The sequence below is a fragment of the Sciurus carolinensis genome, chromosome 5 (assembly GCF_902686445.1).
Source record: "Sciurus carolinensis chromosome 5, mSciCar1.2, whole genome shotgun sequence".
NCBI lineage: Eukaryota > Metazoa > Chordata > Mammalia > Rodentia > Sciuridae > Sciurus > Sciurus carolinensis.
This window is the reverse complement of record NC_062217.1, coordinates 98900813-98924898: the sequence shown is the minus strand read 5'-3', so window position 1 is coordinate 98924898 and position 24086 is coordinate 98900813. Positions and strand designations below refer to the sequence as shown.

General features: G+C 35.9%; 1 pseudogene; it reads left to right on the top strand.

The window, feature by feature from the left end:
- LOC124985671 (TRIO and F-actin-binding protein-like) overlaps positions 1-23801 on the top strand; it is a 29428-nt pseudogene extending 5627 nt beyond the window's left edge.
- The last annotated feature ends 285 nt before the right edge of the window (positions 23802-24086 follow it).

Below are 24086 nucleotides of genomic sequence, written 5' to 3'. Positions count from 1 at the left end.
ACTTGTCAAGTTCAACTTCTTCAGAACTCTAAAACTAATCTTGCACAACTGTTGTTAATTTTATTCCTAAGTATTTTCTTCCAAATACTATTGGATATAAAATAATTTTTTTTATTAATTTGCAGATGGTTCAATGTTAGGATGTAGCTATTTACTGCATACTGACTTTTATCAATGTACAACCTTAATGAGCTTATTTATCAATTTTAATGTGTTTAGTAGGTTTCCTAGACTTTTCTATATACAAGGTCATGACACCTTTGAAAAACTTTAATTTTTTTCCTAATCTGGATGCCTTTGAATTCTTTTTTTTAATCTTCTTTTTTATTCTTTTTTTCCCCCCCCTCTGGCAAAAGCATTTGATATAATGTTGAATAGAAGTGGCAAGAGTAGACATCTCTGATTGATTTCTGATTTTAGGGCTGCAGTGTTCAGTCTTTTCCAGCTATGGGGATTTTGTAGATGTCTTTATCAAGCCAAGAATGGTCATTTTCTCATAGCTTTCATCTTTTATTCTATCAATATTGTATATTGAATTAATTTTTATATGTTGAATCAACCTTGCAATACTGAAATAAAATCTAGTTAGACATTATGCAAAACCCATTTAATGTGCTACTGGATTCAGTTTACTAGTATTTTTTGAAAGATGTTCACATCTGTATTCATAAGATATTGGCTGTAGTTTTCTTGTTATATCAATGCCTAGTTTTGCCGTCACAGCAATACTGACTTCACAGAATGAACTGGGAAGTATTCCTTCCTCTTCTCTTTCTTGGAAGAATTTATAAAGAATTAGTATAAATTCTTTGAACATTTGGTAAAATTCACTGTTGAAACCATCTGTTCCTTGACTTTTCTTTGTGGAAAGGTTTTGGTTGCTGATTCAATAATAAGACTTTGTCCACTTTATCTAGGTTATTTAATTTGTTGTCACATTTGTTTCATGTTGTTCACAATTGTTTTATTATTCTTTATAGCTCTATAAATTTGTTATTGATGCTCCTTCTTATTCTTAACTTTGATAATTTGAATTGTATCTCTCCTTTTTGTGATGAATTTATCTAAAGGGTTGTCAATTTTATTGCTTTTTCAAAAAAACAAATGTTTATTGTTAATTTTATATATTTTAATTCTCTTACATTTGTTTACACTATAATATTTTCTGTCTTTAGCCTCATTTGGATTTAGTTTGCTTTTTTTCTGCTTTTTTAAGGTGCAAGCTTAGGTTATCACTTCAGATCTTTATTTGTTAATGTAGATTTATAGCTATGGATTTCTTTCTAAGCAATTCTGTAATTATCTCATAAATTTTTTGTATTTTTGTTTTCATTCATATAAAGGTGTTTTCCTTTGGTCAATTGGTATTTAGGAGTATGCTGTTAAATTTCCATATATTTGTGAATTTATCAAATTTTCTTCTGTTTTTGAGTTCCATTTTAATTCCATTGTGGTTGAAAAAATACTTTATATGATGTAACTCTGTTAAATTTACATCTCACTTTATATATGCATTAACTTGTTATCCTAAAGAATGTTCAGTGTGCATGTGTATTCTGATGCCCTTTAGGTTGAGTAGACTTGTAGTATTAAATCTTCTATTTTTGTTGTTGTTGTTGCTGTTGTTGTTGTTTCTTTTATGCCTAGTTATTGAAAATGGTCCTTGGAAAGTCCCAAATGTTATTGTTGAATTATATATCTCTCTCATTAATCCAATCACTTTTACTTCATGTGTAATGGGTTTTATACTAGTTTTTAATGCTACTGAAGCAAATTGCCACAAACATAGTGGCTTAAAACAACACAAAATTATTATCTTATAGCTCTTGAGATAGGTCAGAAATGGGTTTCATGGAGCTCACACTAAGGTATTAAACTGGGCTATGCTCCTTGTTAGAACTCTAGTAATAGATCCATTTCATCATATTTTCCAAATTTTGAACACTTCCTATGTTACTTAGAACAAGGTCCCTTTCTAACTTCAAAGCTGGAATTATAGCATCTTCTAGTTTCTCCACCCCCCTGCTCTGTCCTCTGTTTCTATAATGGCATCAGTTTTCATCTGTTTGATCTCCCCTTTCTCTCTAAGGTCCCTTGTGATTACATTGAGCCCACCAAGTAATCCAAGATCATTTCTACATCTCGAGATCTTTAATCACATCTGCAAAGTCCCTTTTAAAACAAAGTAATATTTATAGGTTGTGGTAGTTAGAATGTGCGTATCTGTGCAGGAAGGCAGTGCAGCTTTCAGACTACCACAATTTATACATTCTAAACTATGTGACATCACTGAAAGACACTGAAGAAGCCCTCCAGAAAGGCAAAAATAGGTCATGATTCAGAAGAGCATATTTGCAATACAACTCAAGTTAATCTACAGATTCAATGTAATACATATCAAAGCAACAGCTCAATTGTTGTTTTGCAGAAATTGACAAGTTGATCTTAAAATTTATATGAAAACAGAAAGACCCTGGACTAGCCAAAATAGTCTCGATAAAAAAGAAAAGGCATGGAAGTCCCATGTAACCAATTCTGTAACTTACTACAAAGCTATAGTAATCAGAGCATTGTAGTATTGTCATAATTGAAATTTAGAACAACATAGAACTGGAAGTTGAGAAATAAACTCTTACATTAAGAGTCATCTGATTTTCAACAAGGATGCCAAGGTGATTCATTGAGGGAAGGAATAGCCTTTTTAACAAATGGTATGGGACAACTCTATATGAATATGCAGAAGTATGAATTTAAATCCCTACATCACATTATAACCAAAAAGTAACTCAAATATCTCATACAATTAAAGGTAACAATGAGCTGGGTGCTGTGACACATGTCTGTAATTCCAGCTACTTGGGGAGGTTGAGGGCAGAAGGATCACAATTTCAAAGTCAGCCTCAGCAAATTAGTGAGACTTGTCTCTAAATAAAATTTTTTTTAAAAAAGGATTGGGGGTGTGGTCAGTGGTTAGGCACCCTTGGGTGCAATCCCTGGTACCAAAAAAAAAAAAAAAAGTAACAATAAAAATTATAAAGCCCTTAGAAGAAAACAAAATGAAACTTAACCAGAATTAAAGGACAGTTTCTTAATTATGATCCCAAAACAAAAGTGACAATAGAAATAAGTTCATACATACAAAAAAGTTTTATACTTCAAAGGACAACACAATCAAGAAATTAAGAAGATAAATCATGTATTAGGAAAAATTTTTTGCCAATGATAAAGGACTGTATCACAACTGATAGCAGACTTTTATCCAGATTATAAAGACAAAACTTTCAGTTTAATACTGAAAAGTTAACTATTAAAATGATGAAAAGAAATTACTGTAAAATTATTGACTAGGGAATTTTGTAAAAGGTCAATTAATTCATAAAAGATGCTCAACATCATTACTTATTAGAGGAATACAAACAGTAAATAGGATGGGATACCACTTTGGCCATTAAAATGTCTTTGAACAAACAAGTAAGTGTGACAGAGAATATGGAGAAATTGAAATTCTCATACACTGCTGATAGGATTTTTAAAAACTGCAGCTGTTTTGGAAATAGTTTAGCACTTCCTCAAAATGTTAAACAGTTACCACATGACCCAGAAATTCCACACCTAGGTGTACACCCAAGAGAACTGAAAGCATTTGTCTACACAGAAATCTCTGTTCAAATGTTTATAGTGGCATTATTCATGATAGCTAAAATGTGGAAACAATCCAAGTGTCTATTGCCTGATTATCAGATAAATAACGAGCATGTCACTGATGCTTAAAACTGCAATTATTGCAACTGATCTTTTCTTGCAAACTAGGCATTTGCATTTCTCTTTCTGAGTATCTTATTCAACTTTACTATTTTTTAAAAAAAATTATGAGTGTTTTACTTATTAAGTGTAACCATTTTATGGTATGTAATACATAAAGATTTCTCAGATAGTTAAAATATTTTTGCTACTGAAGCTTAATGGATTATCCAATAAGATTTGCTTATAGAATACAATATGAGCCATAGAATTGAAATAAATTACTATTTATTTCATTGCTTATTGTCAAGACTTGCCTATATATAAGATATTTTTAAAAACTCCATAGTAAGTTGATAATATCACTTTCTATGGATATTTTTAAACCAAGATTTTCCTAGTTTTAACTCCTTTTTTTTTTTAAACTTATCTTTGGATGATAATTTAAGCATAGATAAATAGTACTTTCTAATTCATGGATTTCTGATAAACACAAATTTTCTCATTATGAAAAAAAGTGTTGAATCTAATTTTTATATCTTCAATTCAGGGAATTTAATTATATTATTTTTATAATTAATTTTTTGATTTATCTTTTTGTTTCTCTTTCTGACATTCCTCTTAATCATATGTTTGACTTCCCAAAACTCTCCTCTGATTTTATGAACCTCAATTCATCTCTTTTCCCTTCTCTCAGGGGTGAAGTTAAAGAAACAATTTTTTCTTTAGTAATTAACATTTGTAAAATAACTCATATTTATAACAATTTGATAATTGTGTTTTCCACTGTGACATGGAAAGTCCCATTGTTTTGGTTCTTTTAACTGTGAACAAGTAAGTACCACACAAGTAAATCATCCCAGGGGGTCTGCCCATCATCTTGCCTGAAAGCAACCTCAGCTCTCTTCTTTTTCTAGGTCCCCACGTGGCACTCATACACACTATCCACCACTTCAGTGTTGGGCCCTTCTCTAAAGAGCTCTGATCAGGTCCACAGGCAAATATTTACTTCCTCAGAGCTGTCATGGAATGCAGTCTTGCTGTTTCTACCAGACAGCAAGATATGACTTCAATCTGACATATTGCATGTTAGGCGAATATGCAGTTTTCATGTATATATTTGGAGTACAGATTTATACTTGACAGAATTTATAGAATTTGGCATTTAATTCTACATTTATTTTTCAACTTAGGATATAGTGATGAGGCAAATTGGAAGAGATGCTCTTAGTACAGCCACTCTGAGTTCCCCCCACCAGGTCCTCAGTAAACTCCTGCTGCATGTTCAGGCTACTGTGATACTGTCCTTATCTGATCAACCTGAGAAGTTGTTCAAGGTCATGAAAAGTTTCTGGATAGGTGAACCACAGTGTACTTATTTATAAAATGACAGGAAAACATATCATCACATGTAACTGGTATAGTTAGCTTATATTCATTGCTTATAGAAATTGTGTGGTTTTCAGTACCTTCTCTGGAAGGACTTTATCATCCTATGTTTTATTTTTACAAACCCTCTACACCCACTGCATTATATTACCCTCATCTTCAAATTTTCCTACCGTGGTGCTTTAACTTCATGAATACTGAGTTGTTTGATGCTACATTGTCTTGAATCATTTGGAAACAATTTGGCAGCTAAAAGTTTTTCTCCTTGGTTAGTGAATGAATTTGAGAAGAGAGCTATTTTCTCTAATTCTTTAAAATGTTTTCCTTCTTTTGATTTTTAGCATCATTTCAAATATTTTGTGATTTAGGGAGATAGAAGAGGAAAAAGAAGAAATAACTCAATTGGAAACTTTCCTAAATATGTTGACTTTCCATTCATTGTATCTGTCCCTTCCAGAAAAAAAAGGCTTATGAATTGTTTGTTTTTGTGAGCCCTTTACCCAAAATTGCCTGCCTCTGAGGTTCTGTGATCTGTTAGACTTTTTACTTAAATTTAGAGGGAGCTGGATATTCTGTTTGTGTTTTAGCCATTTGTTCTTGAAAAACACCCCTTATTGCAGTTTTCTTTTCCTTTTCATGAAAAGCCCCATAAATTCTGGTTTTCTAGAATCTCTTCCTAATGCTGCTATTTTTTATAGGGAGGGAAACTATAAACCAAACCTTTAATCAATTTTTCTGTAGTATATTTAGCAGAAATTCCTTGAAATCTTGGCCATTTGTTGACAAATTCACTAGTTTCCAAGTGTAGAGCACTTACTCCTTGTTTTTTTTTTTAATATTTTATTGGTCATTTATATGTATATTGAGTGAGGAAAGAAACCTGAGTCCATGTCATCTTCTTACTTGGAAGCCCATATTTATTTTCAAAAGATGATTAAAATTGACCTTTAAGGTCATTTTCACTCTTGAGTTTTTATGTAAGCAAATTTTTCCCAAAGACTATTTCTGTTAGGTAAGAAGTTTCTCAGGTCAAATAGATGCTGTTAAAATAATGATTCCAGGAACTGTTAAATGTCATGAGGAACTAACATTTTGCCTCCAGTTAAACCAAGAATCATTCAACTGTATGTAAGCTATAAATAAATATTAACTTGTATGAGCTAACCTGGCTGATTGACGGCCTAATAAAATTAGAGGAAATCTTGGCAAGTTGCTGCAGTTTGTAGAAAATATTCTTCCTGCCCAAGAAATATCAATAAAGTTCAGCATGCTCACCTTAGAAATGCATTTCAATATATCTGAAGGCATTCAAATTGAGAGCATGTAACACCTTGAAAGACATCTAGCCCTCAGCTCAGGAATTCCACTCTGGGTCCACCATGTGTGTTGATATAAATGTACATTAGGGCCATGTCCATATAGGTAACCTGATGTATAGGATGGCTATTATATTTATTTTCCACTTTATAGAGAGTTCAAATGCTTAACACAATCTATCATAGAGTGATAATAAGTATAGGGAGAGAGTGACATGACAGCACCAACTTTTCATACAAGGTTTTACTAGTAAGACATAGCCAGGTTAGCAGTAACAAGGAATTACTAATATGCTAAATGTTCCATTGTTTTACTTTTATTATTGTTCTTGTCATTGAGAGCTAATGCTTTACTTGCAGATTGTTGACTCAGGTAAAAATCAGTGGCAAAAGCTAAAATAAATCATAACTTTCACAATGGACCAATTGAAATAAGGTGGGGCTACAGGTAGAACAACCAGAGTCACATTGCAATGGTCCAGGTGAAAAATGGGCATAGCCTACCAATCCTCTTCAACCCTGAATCTTCAGGGACAGTAAACCCTAAAAAATTGTTGGAGTGACACCTATCTCAATTCTCCACTCCTGGATTAAGTTAATGGATTACATTCAGCAGATGCTTTAGGACATTACAGCTTAATTCTCTTGCCAGAACCCTGACTGAGGAAGTCCAGCCAATCTTTAGTCAGTGATGACAGAAGAAAACAATGACTTACAAAGATACATGAGAGAGATTCAGGAAGAATAGCTCTCAAATTGGATTTGAGAAAGAGCAAATATTTAATATGGTCCCAGGATTTTAACTTGAAAGACTTATTAAGTTCAAAATGCCTGTGGGACAGTTTAGTATAGATAGTATATGAATCTGAATCTCAGAAGAGAAATTTGAGTTAGTGTGTGGGTTTTCTACTACAACAATACAATGTCATAATAAATCAACCTCAAGTTTTTAACATTGAGAATGATATATTTGGTTCATTATTCTTTAAGTCAAGAGTGTATATTGAGTTTAACTGGAAAAATCTTGTTTCTGCTGGCATCCTCCTTGTATGTGTTTTCAGGCCAAGTAAGATGGGTGGCTCACCTTTGCTGGTGTCAACTGTGTGCCGCCAACATCTTCCATGTGTCTCTTTCTCCATAAATCCCTTGCATCCTCTCACAGGCTGGGTTAGGTGTGTTTTCACAGAAAGGCTCAGCTGCAAGCACTACAAGTCAAACTATGCAACAACCAGTAGTGTGCACGTCCTCTTGCGGCCTAAATTTAGAATTGGCATAGCATCACTCCCTTCATCCCATTGGTCAAAAATCCAGGGGGAAGGACAGTGTGGGGACTTCAAACCTACAAGGTCACAGACTTGTATACAGAAAGAATGTGAAATTTAAACCATTTGTGAATTCTACCATTTCATATGCACAGGGAGGCTGTACATTCAGATTTGCCAGTTTTTTCCTATTATCCTTACAGAAATATTATTACCACCCTCTAAAAAGTACCCTAATTTGAGTGATAAATTATATGGAAACCCTCTTATTGTGATCAAGGTACATCATTAACATGGGCCAAATACGTGCATGTCTTTCTACAGTGTAAGACTTTGTTGAATAACAAATTCATAGACACCAGTTTGAGTAGTGGTGTCCACTGAACACTTGTGGGCCACCAGATAGTTGTTAGCTAGATAATCATGAGTTCTTTTCTTTCAGTCTTAACTACTATTATTAATAACACTAAAGTCACACATCAAAGTTTACACACATACACACATGTGTGTGTGTGTGTGTGTGTGTGTGTGTGTGTGTGTGTGTGTGTTAGGGAAAGGCTACAGAAGGGGTAAGGTAACCATAGGGTTTCAGGAGACTGAACTGAGAGCAAAGAGAGCAGACAGGAATGGGAAGAGTCACTGTAGGTGGTCAGGTAAGATTATGAGCCAGCCAAAGAACTTGTTTGAGTTCAGAAGAGTTAAAACTCAGGAACTTATTCTAGACCATATTCAAACAGATTTCAGGTTCATAGTGTCCAACTGAGATGTAAATTTGTAGTGGGTTATGTGTGGTCATCAGGAGTAGGAGAAACCATTCTGTTCTAAAGTCAGAGAATAGAGATTTCAGGTTCATTGCTATGGTGATTTTCCTGGGTAGGGCTCATGATAAGTGATTAAGTGATGGGATCCAGATGTTGCTGCATTTGATCTCAGGGTGCTTCTTCTTTTACCAGTCTTGAATGGCAGAGTGGCTTCATTTGGTGGTCAGGTTTTTCTAATATGAATTGAAACATCCATGCATCCATGTGTTTTTGATTCATTTGATCCATTCACAGGTGATCAATTTTATTAGCATGATTATTTTATTCATCAGGTTTTGTATTATGGTTGCACTAGGCAGATGGTGGTTGTTTACTTGTATAATCAAGGTGTTCTACCTCTCCACTTAAACTAAAAAATGGAGTAACTAATGGCAAACCACTCCTTTGTAAAACAGAGAAAGTCAGGGATAGGCATATGCTGAGAAGTACTATTCTGTACTTCATGGAGTAACTCAGAGCAGGACAGCCTACTCTGCACTCCTTTGTTGAGAGGAACTTTGAAAAGGAATAGATGAACTCATTGAAGCAGAATATGTGAAGTGAGAAGAATTAGGTTAAGATTAATGTCCTTGAAAGAGTGCCAGGGAGTAGGAGATGCACCAGGACAGAATAGTTCTGAAAAACACTGGAGAGAAGGCCTGCATGAAAAGGGCTAAATGACAAGGTCAACACCACCAAGCATGGAATACACTGTGGAATGAGGTTGTCTATTGCATTTGTCAACTAGAAACTTCTTTAGTGAACATGACGAGTGTTTTCAGAAGAGCCATTGCAGGGAATAAAAAGAGTTAACTGTAATTCTTGTTCTCACACTGATTTAATATTTGAACTTATAATTTAAGTAGTCTAGGTCTTAAACAATAGGGACTAGATTAATTTAGGTCTTCTGAGTACTAACATTCTCCATGTCTGAATACTAAATATAGATGCCAGACTAAAGCCAAAGATGTAAAAACTAAGACCTACAGCTTTTATTTACTAACTTTCCATCATTTTTGATACTAAATAAATATGGTCTGATGGGTATTCATTAGGAATTTTTCTAATTTTATTTTAAGACTATAAATTTATTTTCCTTCTGTATTTGATGTTTTTGGTTGATGAAAAACCTCAATATGATCTACTGTAGTTACACTAAATATTAACCAGGACATTATTTTCAAATATTTGGGAAACTGTGATATTTCAACCTGATCCAGAATCTTGTGAGCATATTAAATATGACAGTTTTAAGGCTTGCCAAGATGTTTTGACAATTGTCTTACTTTGATGAAATGAATAAGAAAATACAAATTTCCCTAGGAGAGCTTACTGTAAAATGCTTTGCAGATTTGACATTTTGTAAGAGTTTCCATCTACTAAGAGGTGCAGCACTAAGAGTAGTAAATGATATTAATTTTTTTAATAACAAAACTTGTAATTCAAAACTTAGAGGATAACCAATTGAATAACACATAAGAGAAAATCTGACTATTATTGACTTGACAACAATAAAAAAAAGAAAAAAAAAAAGGAGATGAAGCCTATAATCTTCATGTAGTGGAATCCTTTTCTTGTCTGCTACTTAGACTTTGCAAACCTATTTTGTGTAAATGGACATCAAATTTCCTTTGTGATTTTCAATCTCATTTCTTTTATCAATAAAAGGAGCCTTCTTGTGGAGAAAGGAATAAATCACACTTAAATGAAATACAAGAGATTACACCAGTAGCTGAGTTTTCACCCTGACTAATCCAATAGCTTCGACCAAATATCTCAATGTCAAAAGCATTTTAAGTATTCTACAAGGTAAGTCTGGCAAAAATAAATCAATAATGAGGTATATTGGATTTGATTAAAATGTTTACTTTCTCCCTCCCCCTCATTCTTCTTAGCTAAATGGCCATCTCTCATACTAATCTGATTTTTGTTAGAGTTATTGTCTGACTTTCTGTCATAATGCCATGTAGAATTCATTTCTAAGTCATATACTTTTCTGCCTGTCCATGATTTCTGTATTAGGGTTCTTGCTCTGATGTCATATCATGTGTCACTGAACTTAATGGACTTTGAAGAGCTTTTACAAGCCCTGTTGCACAAATATTTATCTTGAGTCAAGTGACTTTAAAATTCTTTATATAATTTTCAGAGGAAATCATGTTTAGCAGTGTGATTCTGCTGTCAATTTTAAAGCTTAGTGATAACTAAGTCTTCTTAATCATTTTACTCATAAGATTTTTGGATAGTATAGAAAATTCCAGAAAACTGCTCTTAATATTTATCTTGAACCTCAGTGATTTTTACAAGTTCTACTTCTGCCTAGAATAGTCTCTAAACTGTCCCTTCCCTCACCTTTTACATAGTTAATTCTTGATCTGTCTTTCTGGCTTAGCTTTCAGATTTACTTTTTAAGGGCATTTACCTGATCTTCCTAAATTCGGAAAAGTTCCCAACTTTTCATCTCACATCTTATTAGCACCCATCACTCAAGGTGTTTTTAAGAATGGAATGTGATGCTGTTACTCCATGTACAAACAGAAACAACATGTATCCCATTTGTTTACAATAAAAATAAATTAAAAAAATAAATGAAACTAAAAAAATTCTGATAGAAAAAAAAAAGATTGGAATGTGAATGCTGGCAGATGAGAACTGAGAACCCTAATGTTCTCTTCTGAATTCCCAACACCTGATGGCACTGAAAAATATTTGTCATTTGACTACTGATCTAGATGCTCTTTAAGATTTTATAATCTCATTTATGCATCATGATACATTGCCTTACTTTTCTGCTTGTCTCTCAATACTAGTCCATGCCTGATTAATTTTGCTATCATAAAATACTGCTTACATCATGTTACATTCCAGCACAATCACTCTGTTACTTTTGGTATTTATGGAATAAAATGATGCTCCTTTGAGTAACATTCAAGTTTCTCCATAAATTGTCCCAGATCAGCTTTTGACCTTATCACATCTTGTTCTCTCCAATACAAGCATTTAATCCTACACAGAGTAACTTAGAGATGGAGCACAGAATACTTCTTCCTGCTCTTAGGTTTGATTTGAACTTTCTACATTATTTTCTTCCTCACCTTCAATTATTTTCTTCCTTCACGTTCTTACCTGTTCAGTCTGAACCTTTCCCATTGTGTTCATCCAGACCCTTACATTCTGCAGTGGTTTCTTTTCCTTTCAATTTCCATCAAGTACCACTGTTTCTGTCATGGTTCTGTCAGGTTTTATTATTCACTATGAAGGAAAATTTTATTTTTCCTTTATCGTCTCCATATTTCAATAGTTTGGAAAATTCAAAAATAAGCAAAACTAGAAACAAAATGATTTAAAATGAACAAATATTCATAAAAATTAATTAATAATTTATGACTGAATATATAATTTTGAACAAGATGTGTCAACCTAGTATAACAACTTAATTGATATAAATGAATAAAAAGAAGACATCAAAGAGTTACTTGGGATATTATAGATCAAGATAGATCAACAACATTTCTTCACTTTATCCAGTTAAAAATTAATAGAAAATGATAATATGGGAAAAATGCTAGATATGAAAAAACATTTTAATAAAGGCATAGAAATTCTGAAAAAGAATCAAACAGAAATCAAAGAAATAAAAAAGTAAATAAATAAAAATTCAATCAAGAATCTCACCAATAGGTTATCCCAAGCAGAATAAAAGGATAGCAGACCTAAAAGACAGATAAGTGAAGTAGAAAATTCAGAGAGTAATAAGGAAAAAATGAAGAAAGAAATGAAACTATGAACAGAATAAGCAAGATCTCTGGGACAACACTGAAAGAAAAAATTAAAACTCATAAGTCTTAAGAAAGGAGAGGAGGTAAAGACAAATGACACAGAAAACTTATTCACTGAAATAATAGCAGAGCATGCCTCTAATCTTGGGGAAAATATGGATATGCTGGTACAGGAAGCATTTATAAATGGAAGAAGAATTGCTCCATGACATTTATAGGTAACATGTCAAAAATTAATAACAAGGAAGGAATTTTAAAAGAACCAAGAGAGAAGCATTGAGTCATTTATAAAGGTAAACCCTTGAGAATAACATCAGAGTCCTTAGCAGAAAACCTAAAGGCCAGGAGGGCATAGAATAATATATTTCAAGAACTGAAAGATAATAACCACTACCTAGAGTGTTACATACATCAAAACTATCCATTAGAATCAAAGAATAAATAAAAACCTTCCAAGATAAGCATGAACTAAATAAATTCATCACAACTAAGCCAATGTTGGAGAAGATACTTAAAGGAACCATACAAACAGAAGAGGAAAATAAAAATAACCAAGACAGTATAGGAAGAATAAATCTCATTAGAAGATTTGATAAACAAATGAGAATTATCAATAATTCTAACATTGGAAATAAAATGACAGGAAGTAATGCATAGCTCTCTATAATAGTGCTAATTGTACATGTTCTTAATTCTACAATTAAAAGACATAGACTGGCAGGTTGAATTAAAACATAAGACCTAACTGTATGTTGCCTCTAAGAAAAACTCATCGCAAAAGCATTCACAGATTGAAAGGGAAAGGCTGGAAAATAATATTCAATGCACATGAAATCCAAAAGCAAGCAGGATTAGATCCTCACATACCCAAAAAAAAAAAACTGACTTCAAACCAAAATAAGTGAGAAGAAACATTACATCATAGTAAAGGGAAATTTAAAAGGAAGATATAATGCTTTTAAATATTTGTGCTCTGAACAATGATGGAGATAATTTCATACAACAAATATTACTTGATAAAATGAGATAGATAAGCTCCAAAACAGTAGTAGTGGGGGCCTTTATAATACCACTGTCACCACAAGATAGATCTCCAAGACAGAAAATCAACAAAGACACACCAGATTTAATGTACTATCAATCAAAGGAACTTAATAGATATCTGTTGAATATTTCATCCAACTACAGTTGAATACACTTTCTTTTCAGTCTCTTATGGAAAGTTCTTCTAAATTGATTATTAGTACACAAAGCAAGTCTTGGCATATACAGAAAAATGAAATGATCTCTTGCATCTTTTCAGACCATAACTTAATAAAATTCACAATGAGTAGGAAGAAAAATTGCAGAAACTATATCAAAACATGGAAATTAAACCAAACACATTTGAATGATATAAGTGCATCATTGAACAAATTGGGGGATATTATAAAATTCTTAGAATCAAAAATGGAAATTCGATATAACAGAATCTGTGGGATATGGTATAGGCAGTACTAAGCAGAAAATATAAAACTCTAAGTTCCTCCACAAAAAAAGGTGCAAATAAATAATCTAATGTTGCATCTCAAGCTCATAATGGAACACTCCCAAAATCAGTGGAAGAAATAAAGATCTGAGCTGATGTTAATGAAATACAGTTAAAATACAATACTTGGGATCAATAAAGCAAAGTGTTTGTTCTTTTAACAGATAAAATTGATAAACCCTTATCCAAACTAACCACAGAAAGAGAAAGAAGACCCAAGTTAATAAAATCAGAGTTGAAAATGGGGGATATTATGAAAGATACCACTATAATTCAGACGATCATTAAATTCTATTTGAAAACTTATATTTCAGTAAATTGAAATACCTCTAAAACATAGATACATTTCAGACACATATGACCAACCAAAACTGAAGCAAGTGGAAACAGGAAATCTGAAAAGACAAATAACAAGTAACGAGATGGAAACAGAAACAAAACCCCGCCAACAAATAAAAGCATAGGCCAGGATGAATAACAGCTAAAGATCTGATTTTATCTTCTTTAACTTTAAAGAAGAATGAAATTATAGCATTTGCTGGTAAATGGATGGAGCTGGAGAATATCATGCTAATCAAAATAAACCAAAAACAAAAAACCAAAGGCCGAATGTTCTCTTATATATGGATGCTAGTTCACCATAAAGGCGGGTGGCTAGGGAAGAACAGAGGGTAGAGGGGAAGGGGTATAGGGTTGGGAAAGATAGTAGAGTGAAGCAGACATTGTTGCCTGTACACGTATGACTGAATGACTGCTATGATCCTATAATATGAATCAGAAGAGTGAGAAATCACATTCTATTTGTATATGATCTATCAAAATGTGTAAATGCATTCTACTGTCATGTATGGCTAATTAGAACAAATAAAAAATAAATTTAAAAAAAGAAGTACTGACATCAATACCCTTCAAATTATTGAAAAAAAGAGGAAGGAGACATTTGCAATCTCATTCTACTAAGCTAGTATTACCCTGATACCAAAACTACATAAAGATACAACAAGGGAAAAAAAGTTATAAACCAATATCCTTGAACATTTTTTTAGTCAATTTTATCATTGCTGTTACCAAAGAATCTTACAAAAATATTAAGAGGAAAAGTTTATTTGGGAGTTCATGGTTTCTGAGGTCTTAGCATACAGACCCTTGACTTCATCGCTCTAAGGTGTGGCAGAACACCATTGTGGAAGGGTGTGGTGAAGGAAAGCAGCTGGGGACATGGCACCAGGAAGCAGAGAGAGAGAGTTCCTTTCACAATGGACAAAATATAAGGCCCAAGAGCATTCCCCTATAGACCCACTTCTAGTAACACTTACCTGTGTACAGTTACCCTCCAGTTAATCCTTATCAGCAGATTAATGCATTGGTTAGGTTAAGACTTTCATAACCTACTAATTCCACTTTCTTGCATTGTCTCACACATGAGCATTTGGTGAGCATATTAACAAATATAGATGTAGTAATCCTTAATAAAATACTTTCAAACTGGATTCCTTATCACAACAAAAAGATTGTACATAATGATCAAGTTAGTTTCATTTCATGAACACAGTTGATTCAATATGTGCAAATAAATGCAATACAACACATAAATAGAACCACATGATCATTTCAATAAATACAGAACAAGTCTTTGACAAAATTTAACACTAGATCATGATTTAAAAACCCTGAAGGAACTAGGGATAAGAGAAACTTAACAAAATAAAGGCTATGTACAACAAACACAAAGCCAACATCATATTTGATGTGGAAGAACTGATTAAGGAACAAGGGTAAAACATCCACTCTCACTATTCCTACTCAATTCTGTACTTGAAATTTTAGCCATAGTAATTAGACGAGAGAAAGAAATTAAAGAAATACAAACAGAAAAATGTTGAATTATCCCTTTTTTTCAATAACATAATCCTGTTTTTAGAAAACCTGAAAACTTCCATCAGAAGACTTCTATAACTTATAAACAAATTCAACAAAATAGTTGTACATAAAACCAATATACAGCTGGGTATGGTCCACATACCCATAATCCTAGCAGTCTGGGAGGCTGAGGCATAAGGATTTTGATTTCAAAGCCAGTCTTAGCAATTTAGTGAGGTCCAAGAAACTTAGCAAGACCCTGTATCAAAAAAATATATATATAAAAAAAAGAGCTTTGGATACGGCTCAGTGGTTAACCATTCCTGAGTTCAATACCTGGTACAAGAAGAGAAAAAAAAAAAAAGAAGGAAACAATAATTTTTATACACTTATAATGAATCTTCTGAAAAATAAATCAGAAAACAATTCCATTTGTAATAGCTTAGAAAGAAAGAAAGAAAGAAAGAAAGAAAGAAAGAAAGAAAGAAAGAAAGAAAGAAAACAGTATGGTCCTGGCATTAAAATGTATAGATAGACCAACAGAATAGAATAGAAGACACTGAAACAAGCACATAAACCTGTAGTCACCACATTCTTGACAAAGTGGCAAAAACATACAGCATAGAAAAGACAGCCTCTTTAATAAATGATTCTGGGAAAAGTAGCTATCGATATGTAGAAGAATGAAACTTGATCCCTGTCCCCACACACAGTACAAAAGTCAACTCACAGTGGACAAAAGATGCAGGTATGAGACCAGAAACTTCACAACTGCTAGAAGAAAACATAGGGGAAATACTTCAACATAGAGGGACAGGCAGTGATTTCCTAATAGGACTCCTATAGTTCAGGAAGTAATAACAAGAACCAATAAATGGAATGACATAAAATTTTAAATCTTCTGCAGGTAGAGGAAATAATAGTGTTAAGACAACTGATAGAATGGGACAAATCTTTGCCAGGTGACTCTTCCAGTTGAGGATTAATATTCTGAATATATAAAGAACTCAAAAAAATTAACATCAATAAACAATAACCCAACCAATAAATGGGCACATGAACTAAAGAAGAAAGGCAAATTGCCAACAAAAAATGTGAAAAACTGTTCAGCCTCCTGAGCAATCAGGGAAAAGGATATCAAAGCTATACTGAGATTTCACTCACCCCAGTTAGAATGGCAAACATCAAGAATATAAATAATAACAAATGCTGGTGAGAATGTTGAGAGAAAGGAACTCTAATACATTGTTCATGGGAATGTAACCTAGTGCAGCTACAGTGGAAATGAATTTGGAAGTTCCTCAAAATGCTACAAATTGAACTACTCTCTGATCCAAGTAGTCTAACCTTTGGTATTTATCCCAAAGGATTAAAGTTAGCATAGTTTTGTGACACATGTACACATGTTCATCACAGCACATTCACAATAGCAAATTATGGAATCCAGTCTGGGTGTCCATTGATAGATGAATGCATAAAGAAAATTTGGTATGTATATACTGAAGTTTTACTCAGCCATATAGAAAAATGAGATTTTGTAATTTGCAGGAAAACAAATAGAACTGGAGAGTACAACTTATTTAGGGAAAATAAATCAGAATCAACAAGAAGAGTATTGCATTTGTTGCATGTTTTCTGTCATATGTGCAAGCTAGAAGAAGGTAGAGGGGAGGATGTTATGAACATACAATGAAGACTCTTGATGTAGAAGAGGATTGTGTTGGTTGTAGGGAAGGTAGGGGGGAATGAATTTGATCAAAGCATTTATGAATATGATACAATGAAACCCATAATTCTGTATCATCAATATGCACTGAATAAAAAATAGTATTAGGACTCCTCAAGAGTAATCCACAATTTGGAGATGTAGAAATTAAGGGAGAGTCAAGGCAGCCAAGGAAAACTAAATGGAAAGTCCTCAGAGCAGAAGTAACTTCCAAGCATCACCGTTCTCTTTAAGTGGCAAAGAGATAACTAGCATATCTGATCTTCCAAAACTCCGTATAAATCAATGCCAAGTCCCATTTCCTCAAAATAGCCTTAGGGGAAAACAATATTCTTAAGGAACCTGAATACTTATAAGGAATATTTTTAAAAATCAGAAAAAATGAGCAATTCGCAGTTTATCTCACTTCTCAACTCTCAAAACAAAAATTCACATAATCCGGTTAAGCTGCTCTTCTCCAGCTTATATATATATATAAGATATATATATCTTATGCACACACATGCATACACTAATGGTATAAAAATGAAAGACATAAAAACTTAATTGTAGAAGTGAAGACAAACAGATTTTAGGTAAATAACAGCAGGCATTAGGGATAATTTAACGCCATGCTATCAAAGCCAAATAATTCATAAAAACTAATTGCTATCTGTGAGCAAATTCCACAGTGGCCCGCACATATACCAAGATACAGCCTTGCTAATGACTGAACTTCAGTAATGAAAGAAGAATGCCTCAAATAAGCAGAGAGAAAAAGAAATTACTTACAAAAAAGACAAAACAGGTTGTTCTCAGATTTATTCATGTATTTGCCAAAAACAATAGAGTAATATCTACAAAATGTTCAAGGGAAGAAAATTATTATTCATGCACATCATGTCTACCCAAACACTGTAAATTAATCCCAAATACTGAACAACTAAGGAAATAGGGAGTCCGCCTGCTTGACCTTGTTGAAGAAAACAACACCACGGCAGTAGCAGAAAAACATGAGAACAAAATCCATCCTCACAAGTGATGGACGAATGGAAATGCAGTGACAAGGACTGTCATGATAGTCTACACCAGAAAATCCTGGATCAAATGAATCTTCTTAAATGTGCTAAGACTCCGTGGCATAGAATTTGTAAGCCCTTCTTGAAAAAAAACAAATACCTGGCAACATTTATTCAACAACAAATAAATAAGTAAATTATTTAATTAATTAAAAATGAAAATATTGTAAAAAGAAATGGGTTAAGTACTGAAAAAGATCATAAAAATCATTAAAATTAGGACTGTGTGTGTTGGTGTTACAAAACTTGGGGAAAATCATAACTATCAGAATCTAGTAAGAAATAGAAGTTTAGTGATTCTAACTCCTGTGTACTTCAGGGCTGGGTATTTGCAGAATTGTATAGAAGTGAAAATTATTTTTCATTTTTAAATTTAGTTTCCTATAATTTTAGACTCATGGAAGTAGCTATATAGGGTTCTCATATTGTCTTCATTCTTACTTAAATGTTAATATCTTATATAATTATATACTTACTTTAATGTTAACACCTTATATAATCATGGTGCCGATGACAACATAAGAAGTTAATAGTGGTATAATGCTCTTAACAATAGAATTTAATTGGAATTCTCCAGTTTTCCCACTGACGTTCTTTATCTGTTCTTGAATCCACTTCAGGATCCTTTGTTGCATCTGGTGGTCAGGTCTTTTTCATCTCCATTCTGTGACAGTTCCTTCATTTTTTCTTGTCACTTATGATCCTGGCATTTTTGGAGAGTATTGGCTATATATTTTGTACTCAAATTGCATTTGTCTGATGTTTCTCCTGATCAAATTTAGTGATTTCTGAGAAGATAACACAGAGTTGATGTGTCCTTATTATATAGTATCAGCTGATAAAATATGGAACTTAAAAAATTAACAACTTGGATTTTTCTTTCTTATTTAAAAAAATTAATTGGGTTGTAGAAAAAAAATTTTCTTGAAGTTCAAAAGTCCCTGCAGTTTAATTCATTTTTTCCTTAGGAGAATTCATAAAATGGATGGTGAAATTTTATCTTTTTCACTTTTTCATTGTACTTTTATAGTTTTTAATTTTTTTAATATAACTTTTATTTTAAAAAGATACTCAGAGATGGGGTGAAGTTTAATGGTACAGTGCTTGCCTAAGAATGTAAAGCCCAGGGTTTTATACCCAGCAACACCTTCTTTCACCTTCCCACTTTAAAAGAGAAAAAGAAAGTTATAGACTTTGGTTATTTAGTAGATTGCCAGTTTCTTCTATCTTATAACTGACTTGAGATGAAGGACAGTTGATACCTTATTTCTACTGAACTTTTTCTAGCTAGCAAGTGGCTAGCTCAGTAAAGGTATTCTTTTTATTTATGTATTTTAATCAGAGCAGTATGGTTATAAATAATAGTTGGGTTCATTTTGACAAAATCATACATGCAAAGAATTTGATTTTAATTCCCGTCACTTCACCATTTCCCTCCTCTCCTCCCTCCCACTGTTCTCCTACCTCTACTGATATTCCTTTTCATTTATTTATTTATTTTTGATTGGTATTCTCTAAATATACATGAAGGTGAAATTCTCTTTAGTACATTTATGTTTGCGGGTATCATGATTTTGTTAAATTTATTCCATAGTTCCTTTCTTTTTCTATCCTCCCTCCCTCTCTCGTGTTCTCCTTTTTCAACTTTCTGATTTTGCCTACATATTTATGAAACACCTCAACCTTCTTTCCCTTATTTTGCTCTAGCTTCCATGTGAGAGGAAAAACTCAATCCTTGATTTTCTGAGTTTGGCTTATTTCAGTTAGAATGACTTTCACCATTTACAAACATTTATTGGCAAATACCATTATTTTATTCTTCTTTATGACTGAGTAAAGTTCCATTATGTATATATACTGCATTTTCTTGATTCATTGATCTATTGATGGATATGTGGGCTGATTCTATAATTCAGCTATTATGAATTCTGCTGCTATAAACATTTAAGTGGCTATATCACTATAATATGCTTATTTTAGTTCTTTTGGATAAATACTGAGAAGTGTGATGGCTGGGTCATATGGTGGTTCCATTTCTAGTTTTTTGAGGAATCTCCATACTGTACTGCTTTCTGGAGTAGTTGTACTAATTTTCAGACCCACAAACAATGTATCAGTGCACCCTTCCTCCTCATCCTTGCTACCATTTGTTATTATTTGTGTTCTTGATAATAGTTATTCTGATTGGAGTGAGATGAAACCTAACTGTAATTTTGATTTGCATTTCCCTGATTGCTAGAGATATTGAATATTTTTCATACATTTGTTGTCCATTTGTGTTCCTTCTTTTGAGAAATACCTGTTGAGTTCATATGACCATTTAATGATTGGGTTGTTTGTTTTATATATGTTGAGTTGTTTGAGTTCTTTATGTATTCTGGATATTAATCCCATATCAGAGGATAGCTAGCAAAGATTTTCTCCCATTCTATAGGCTCTCTCTTCACACTTATAATCATTTCCTTTGCTCTACAGAAGTTTTTATTTGATGGCATCCCACCAAATTTTTTTTTCCATGATGTTTAAGCAAACATTTATTGAGCACCGAAAACTAGGAACATCAAGCAGACTTGGGGCACATTTGTCCCCTCCCTTAGTAAAGAGATCACCTCCATAGACCCAACCACTCCATGAAGATTTTCATGGGGTTTTAGAGTCTGACTTCATCTAAATTAGCAAGTGGAGAGGGAACGGGCAGGGGCAGGTGGCTCAGGGGCCGAGCATGTGTTCAGCATGTTTGAGACCCTGGGTTCAATGCCTAGCACCTCGAAAATAAATAAGGAAAATAAATTGATACGTGGAGTCACATCTCTGGTGACGGAACTGAACTAGGAGGAGAAGCCTGAGCCCAGAGTGAGCCGGTAAGAGGAAGTGTGCTCCCCAGGGGGATCGCTCTGTGTGGCCTGCAGAAGCATGTGGAACACTGTAGAAGTTTTGCAGAGTCAAAAAAAGTGCAGGTTTGGGTTTCTGGTCACATGGTTTTTGCCAATGTCACTAGAACCAGATCCATGAAGCAATCTGAGTTTGAATATGTACGTATTTATTTATTTATGGTCCTGGGGTGGAAGCCTGGGCCTTAGCAAATGCTAGGCAAGAGCTCCATCACAGCCCACACTGAGTCCTCAGCAGCTCACACAAAGAAGAACCCAGGTGCCCGGGGATTTCTAAGCTAGGGGCTCCCTGAGCAGCTTCACGTTCAATATAATTGGAGGGTCAAGAAAGTGAGCTTTCCCCAGAACTGAGGTCTGGGCGCTTCCGTGAAGCACAGCCCCAGACATGACTGGCAATCGTTCCTCCCGTGGGGGTTGGGGGAGTGGGAAATGGCCACACCAGGGAGCAGGACAAACCTGCCTTCTCTTTTCTGTGTGTGCACTTTTCAGACTTCTGCTTGCAGGTGGGCATTCCTTCTGGGAATTCTTTCTTCCCCCATGAGACATTGAGAGAGAGGACCTAGGGATTCTAGAACATTCTGAGGCCCCTCCAGAGAACCAGCTTTCCTGATCTGAGGCAACCCTGTCTGTAGGGGCCCCTGTTCCTGAAGGCTGGTGTGGCCACATGGAGGAGGGCAGAAGAGTTTCCTTTGGAAGCATAAATGGGCTCAGTGACCTCTAACTACTGTTTAAAGAACTGAAGTCATCAAGCCTAGCACACCCAAGAGAGGCTGTTTTAAATGTGGGTGACAGCAGAGTGTTTATATGGTTCTAAAATAAGAGAGTTCAAAGGCATCTGATGAAAAAAGGTCAAGATATCAAACTAAAACTCCCGATGCTTTGATGTGATAGCCCTTCCAGAAAAATGTCCCAGGCTCAGAGCAATGCTTAGACAGAGTAGATGCTCAATAAACACATGCCGGATGGATGAAAGGGAGACAATAAAATACAGCTCTGCTGCTACCCACCCATAAATTCCAGTCTGTCCCTTACACAAATGCATAGTCTAAAAATTTGTCTTCAGAGAACAAGTGGTATTCCATGTGGAAAAATGTACCAGATGGGAGCACCTCAGAAACGTGTGCACCCAGCAGGACACCCCACACTCCTCCTCTCAGCGAGATGGCCCTGGAACTCCCACCTTTCAGAGCGGTGTCAAGGACAACCCTGGACCATCATCACACGGAAGCAGTCCCAGGAACCCTTCTCCCCACCGCACCAACAGAGACATCCCCTGGGCTTCCTTTACGTTCTGGCCAACTCCCAGCGACGGCCCTTGAACCTCTTCCCCATTGCGCTCCAAGCAAAGTGAGGTGCCCTAGGCATCCATTGCCCTCCTGCCAACCCAAGGTAACAGGCCTCAGTCCTCATCTCCCTCCAGACCAGCCCAGCGTGAGCCACCCCAGGCCTCCTCTGACCCCTCAGGGGCCACCTCGGGGCCTGGCAGACCTCCTTGCCTCTGTACCCCATGGCCGGCGGGGTGCCCCAGTACTTCTCCGAACCCTTCCAGCCAGACTGTGCCATGTGCATTGGGCACTGCGATGCCCCTCAACCCTCTTCCCTGCTGGGCCATTTGCAGCACCACCCCTTCCCCTAAACCCCAGGCCACTGAGAGTGAGCTGCCCCAACATGACACCTCCCACCTGCCACCGGCTGTGTGCATCGGCCACTGTGATGCCCCCTGGGTGTCCTTGCTGCCTTGCCAGACCCAGCACGACCTCTTCCCCTTCCTCCCAGACAATCGGACTCCGAAAATGAGCCCCCCCACCACGAGCCTCCCCAGATGCCCCCAACCGTGTGCATCGGGCACCGGGATGCGCCCCGGGCCTCCTCCCCACTGGGGCAGCTCCCCGAGCCCTCCTTCCTGTTCCAGGACGTCCCCGGGACCAGCACCGAGAGCCTCGTCTCTTCCACGGACTCTCTGCACGAGGCCCCCCGCCCACGCCCATGTGCATCATGGCACCGGGACACCCCCTCCTTCTCGTCGCCTCCACGCGAGGCCCCTGAGCCCTCCCTCCTCTTCCAGGACCCCCGGGGGCTAGTATGGAAAGCCTGGCCCCCTCCACCGACTCTCTGCACCGATGCCCTAGCTGACCCCCAGGTGTGCATCGGCCATCGAGATGCACCCCGTGTCCTCCCCACCCCGATTCCCGCCCAGTGACCTGGCGCTCCTGGCGCCTTCGCCTCCTGCAGGCAGCTCGGAGGGGTGCTCCCGGGGCTCGGCAGCCCTCTGGGAGACCAGGCACAACCTGGAGAGGGAGGAGTACACTGTGCTGGCTCACCTGCCCTCCTCCCCCCAGGAGGCTGGCCCAGAGGGAGCCAGGGCCCCAGGCACAGGTCAGCAGCGCAGGCCACACCTGCAGCCCTGGCCACGCAGAGGTGGAGCGCCTCTTCGGACAGGAGCACAGGTGAGCCCAGGGCAGGGGCGTCCAGTGGGATGGGGAGGCTGGACAGCAGGGCAGGTGGACTCAGGGTTGGCTTGCCAGAGCAAGGTCAGATTCTTCAAGCTGCTGGCTGTGTGACCTTGAAGCTACTTTATCTCTGTTTTTCCATGTTCGGTTTTTGTTTTGTTTTGTTTTGTTTTTGAGGATTAAGTGATATCCTGGTGGTCAGACCCAAGGACTAGAGTCCGGCAGGCTGGGTTCAAATCCAGGGTCAAATCTGCTTATGTCCTGTGTGACCTGCTAACATGTTTCA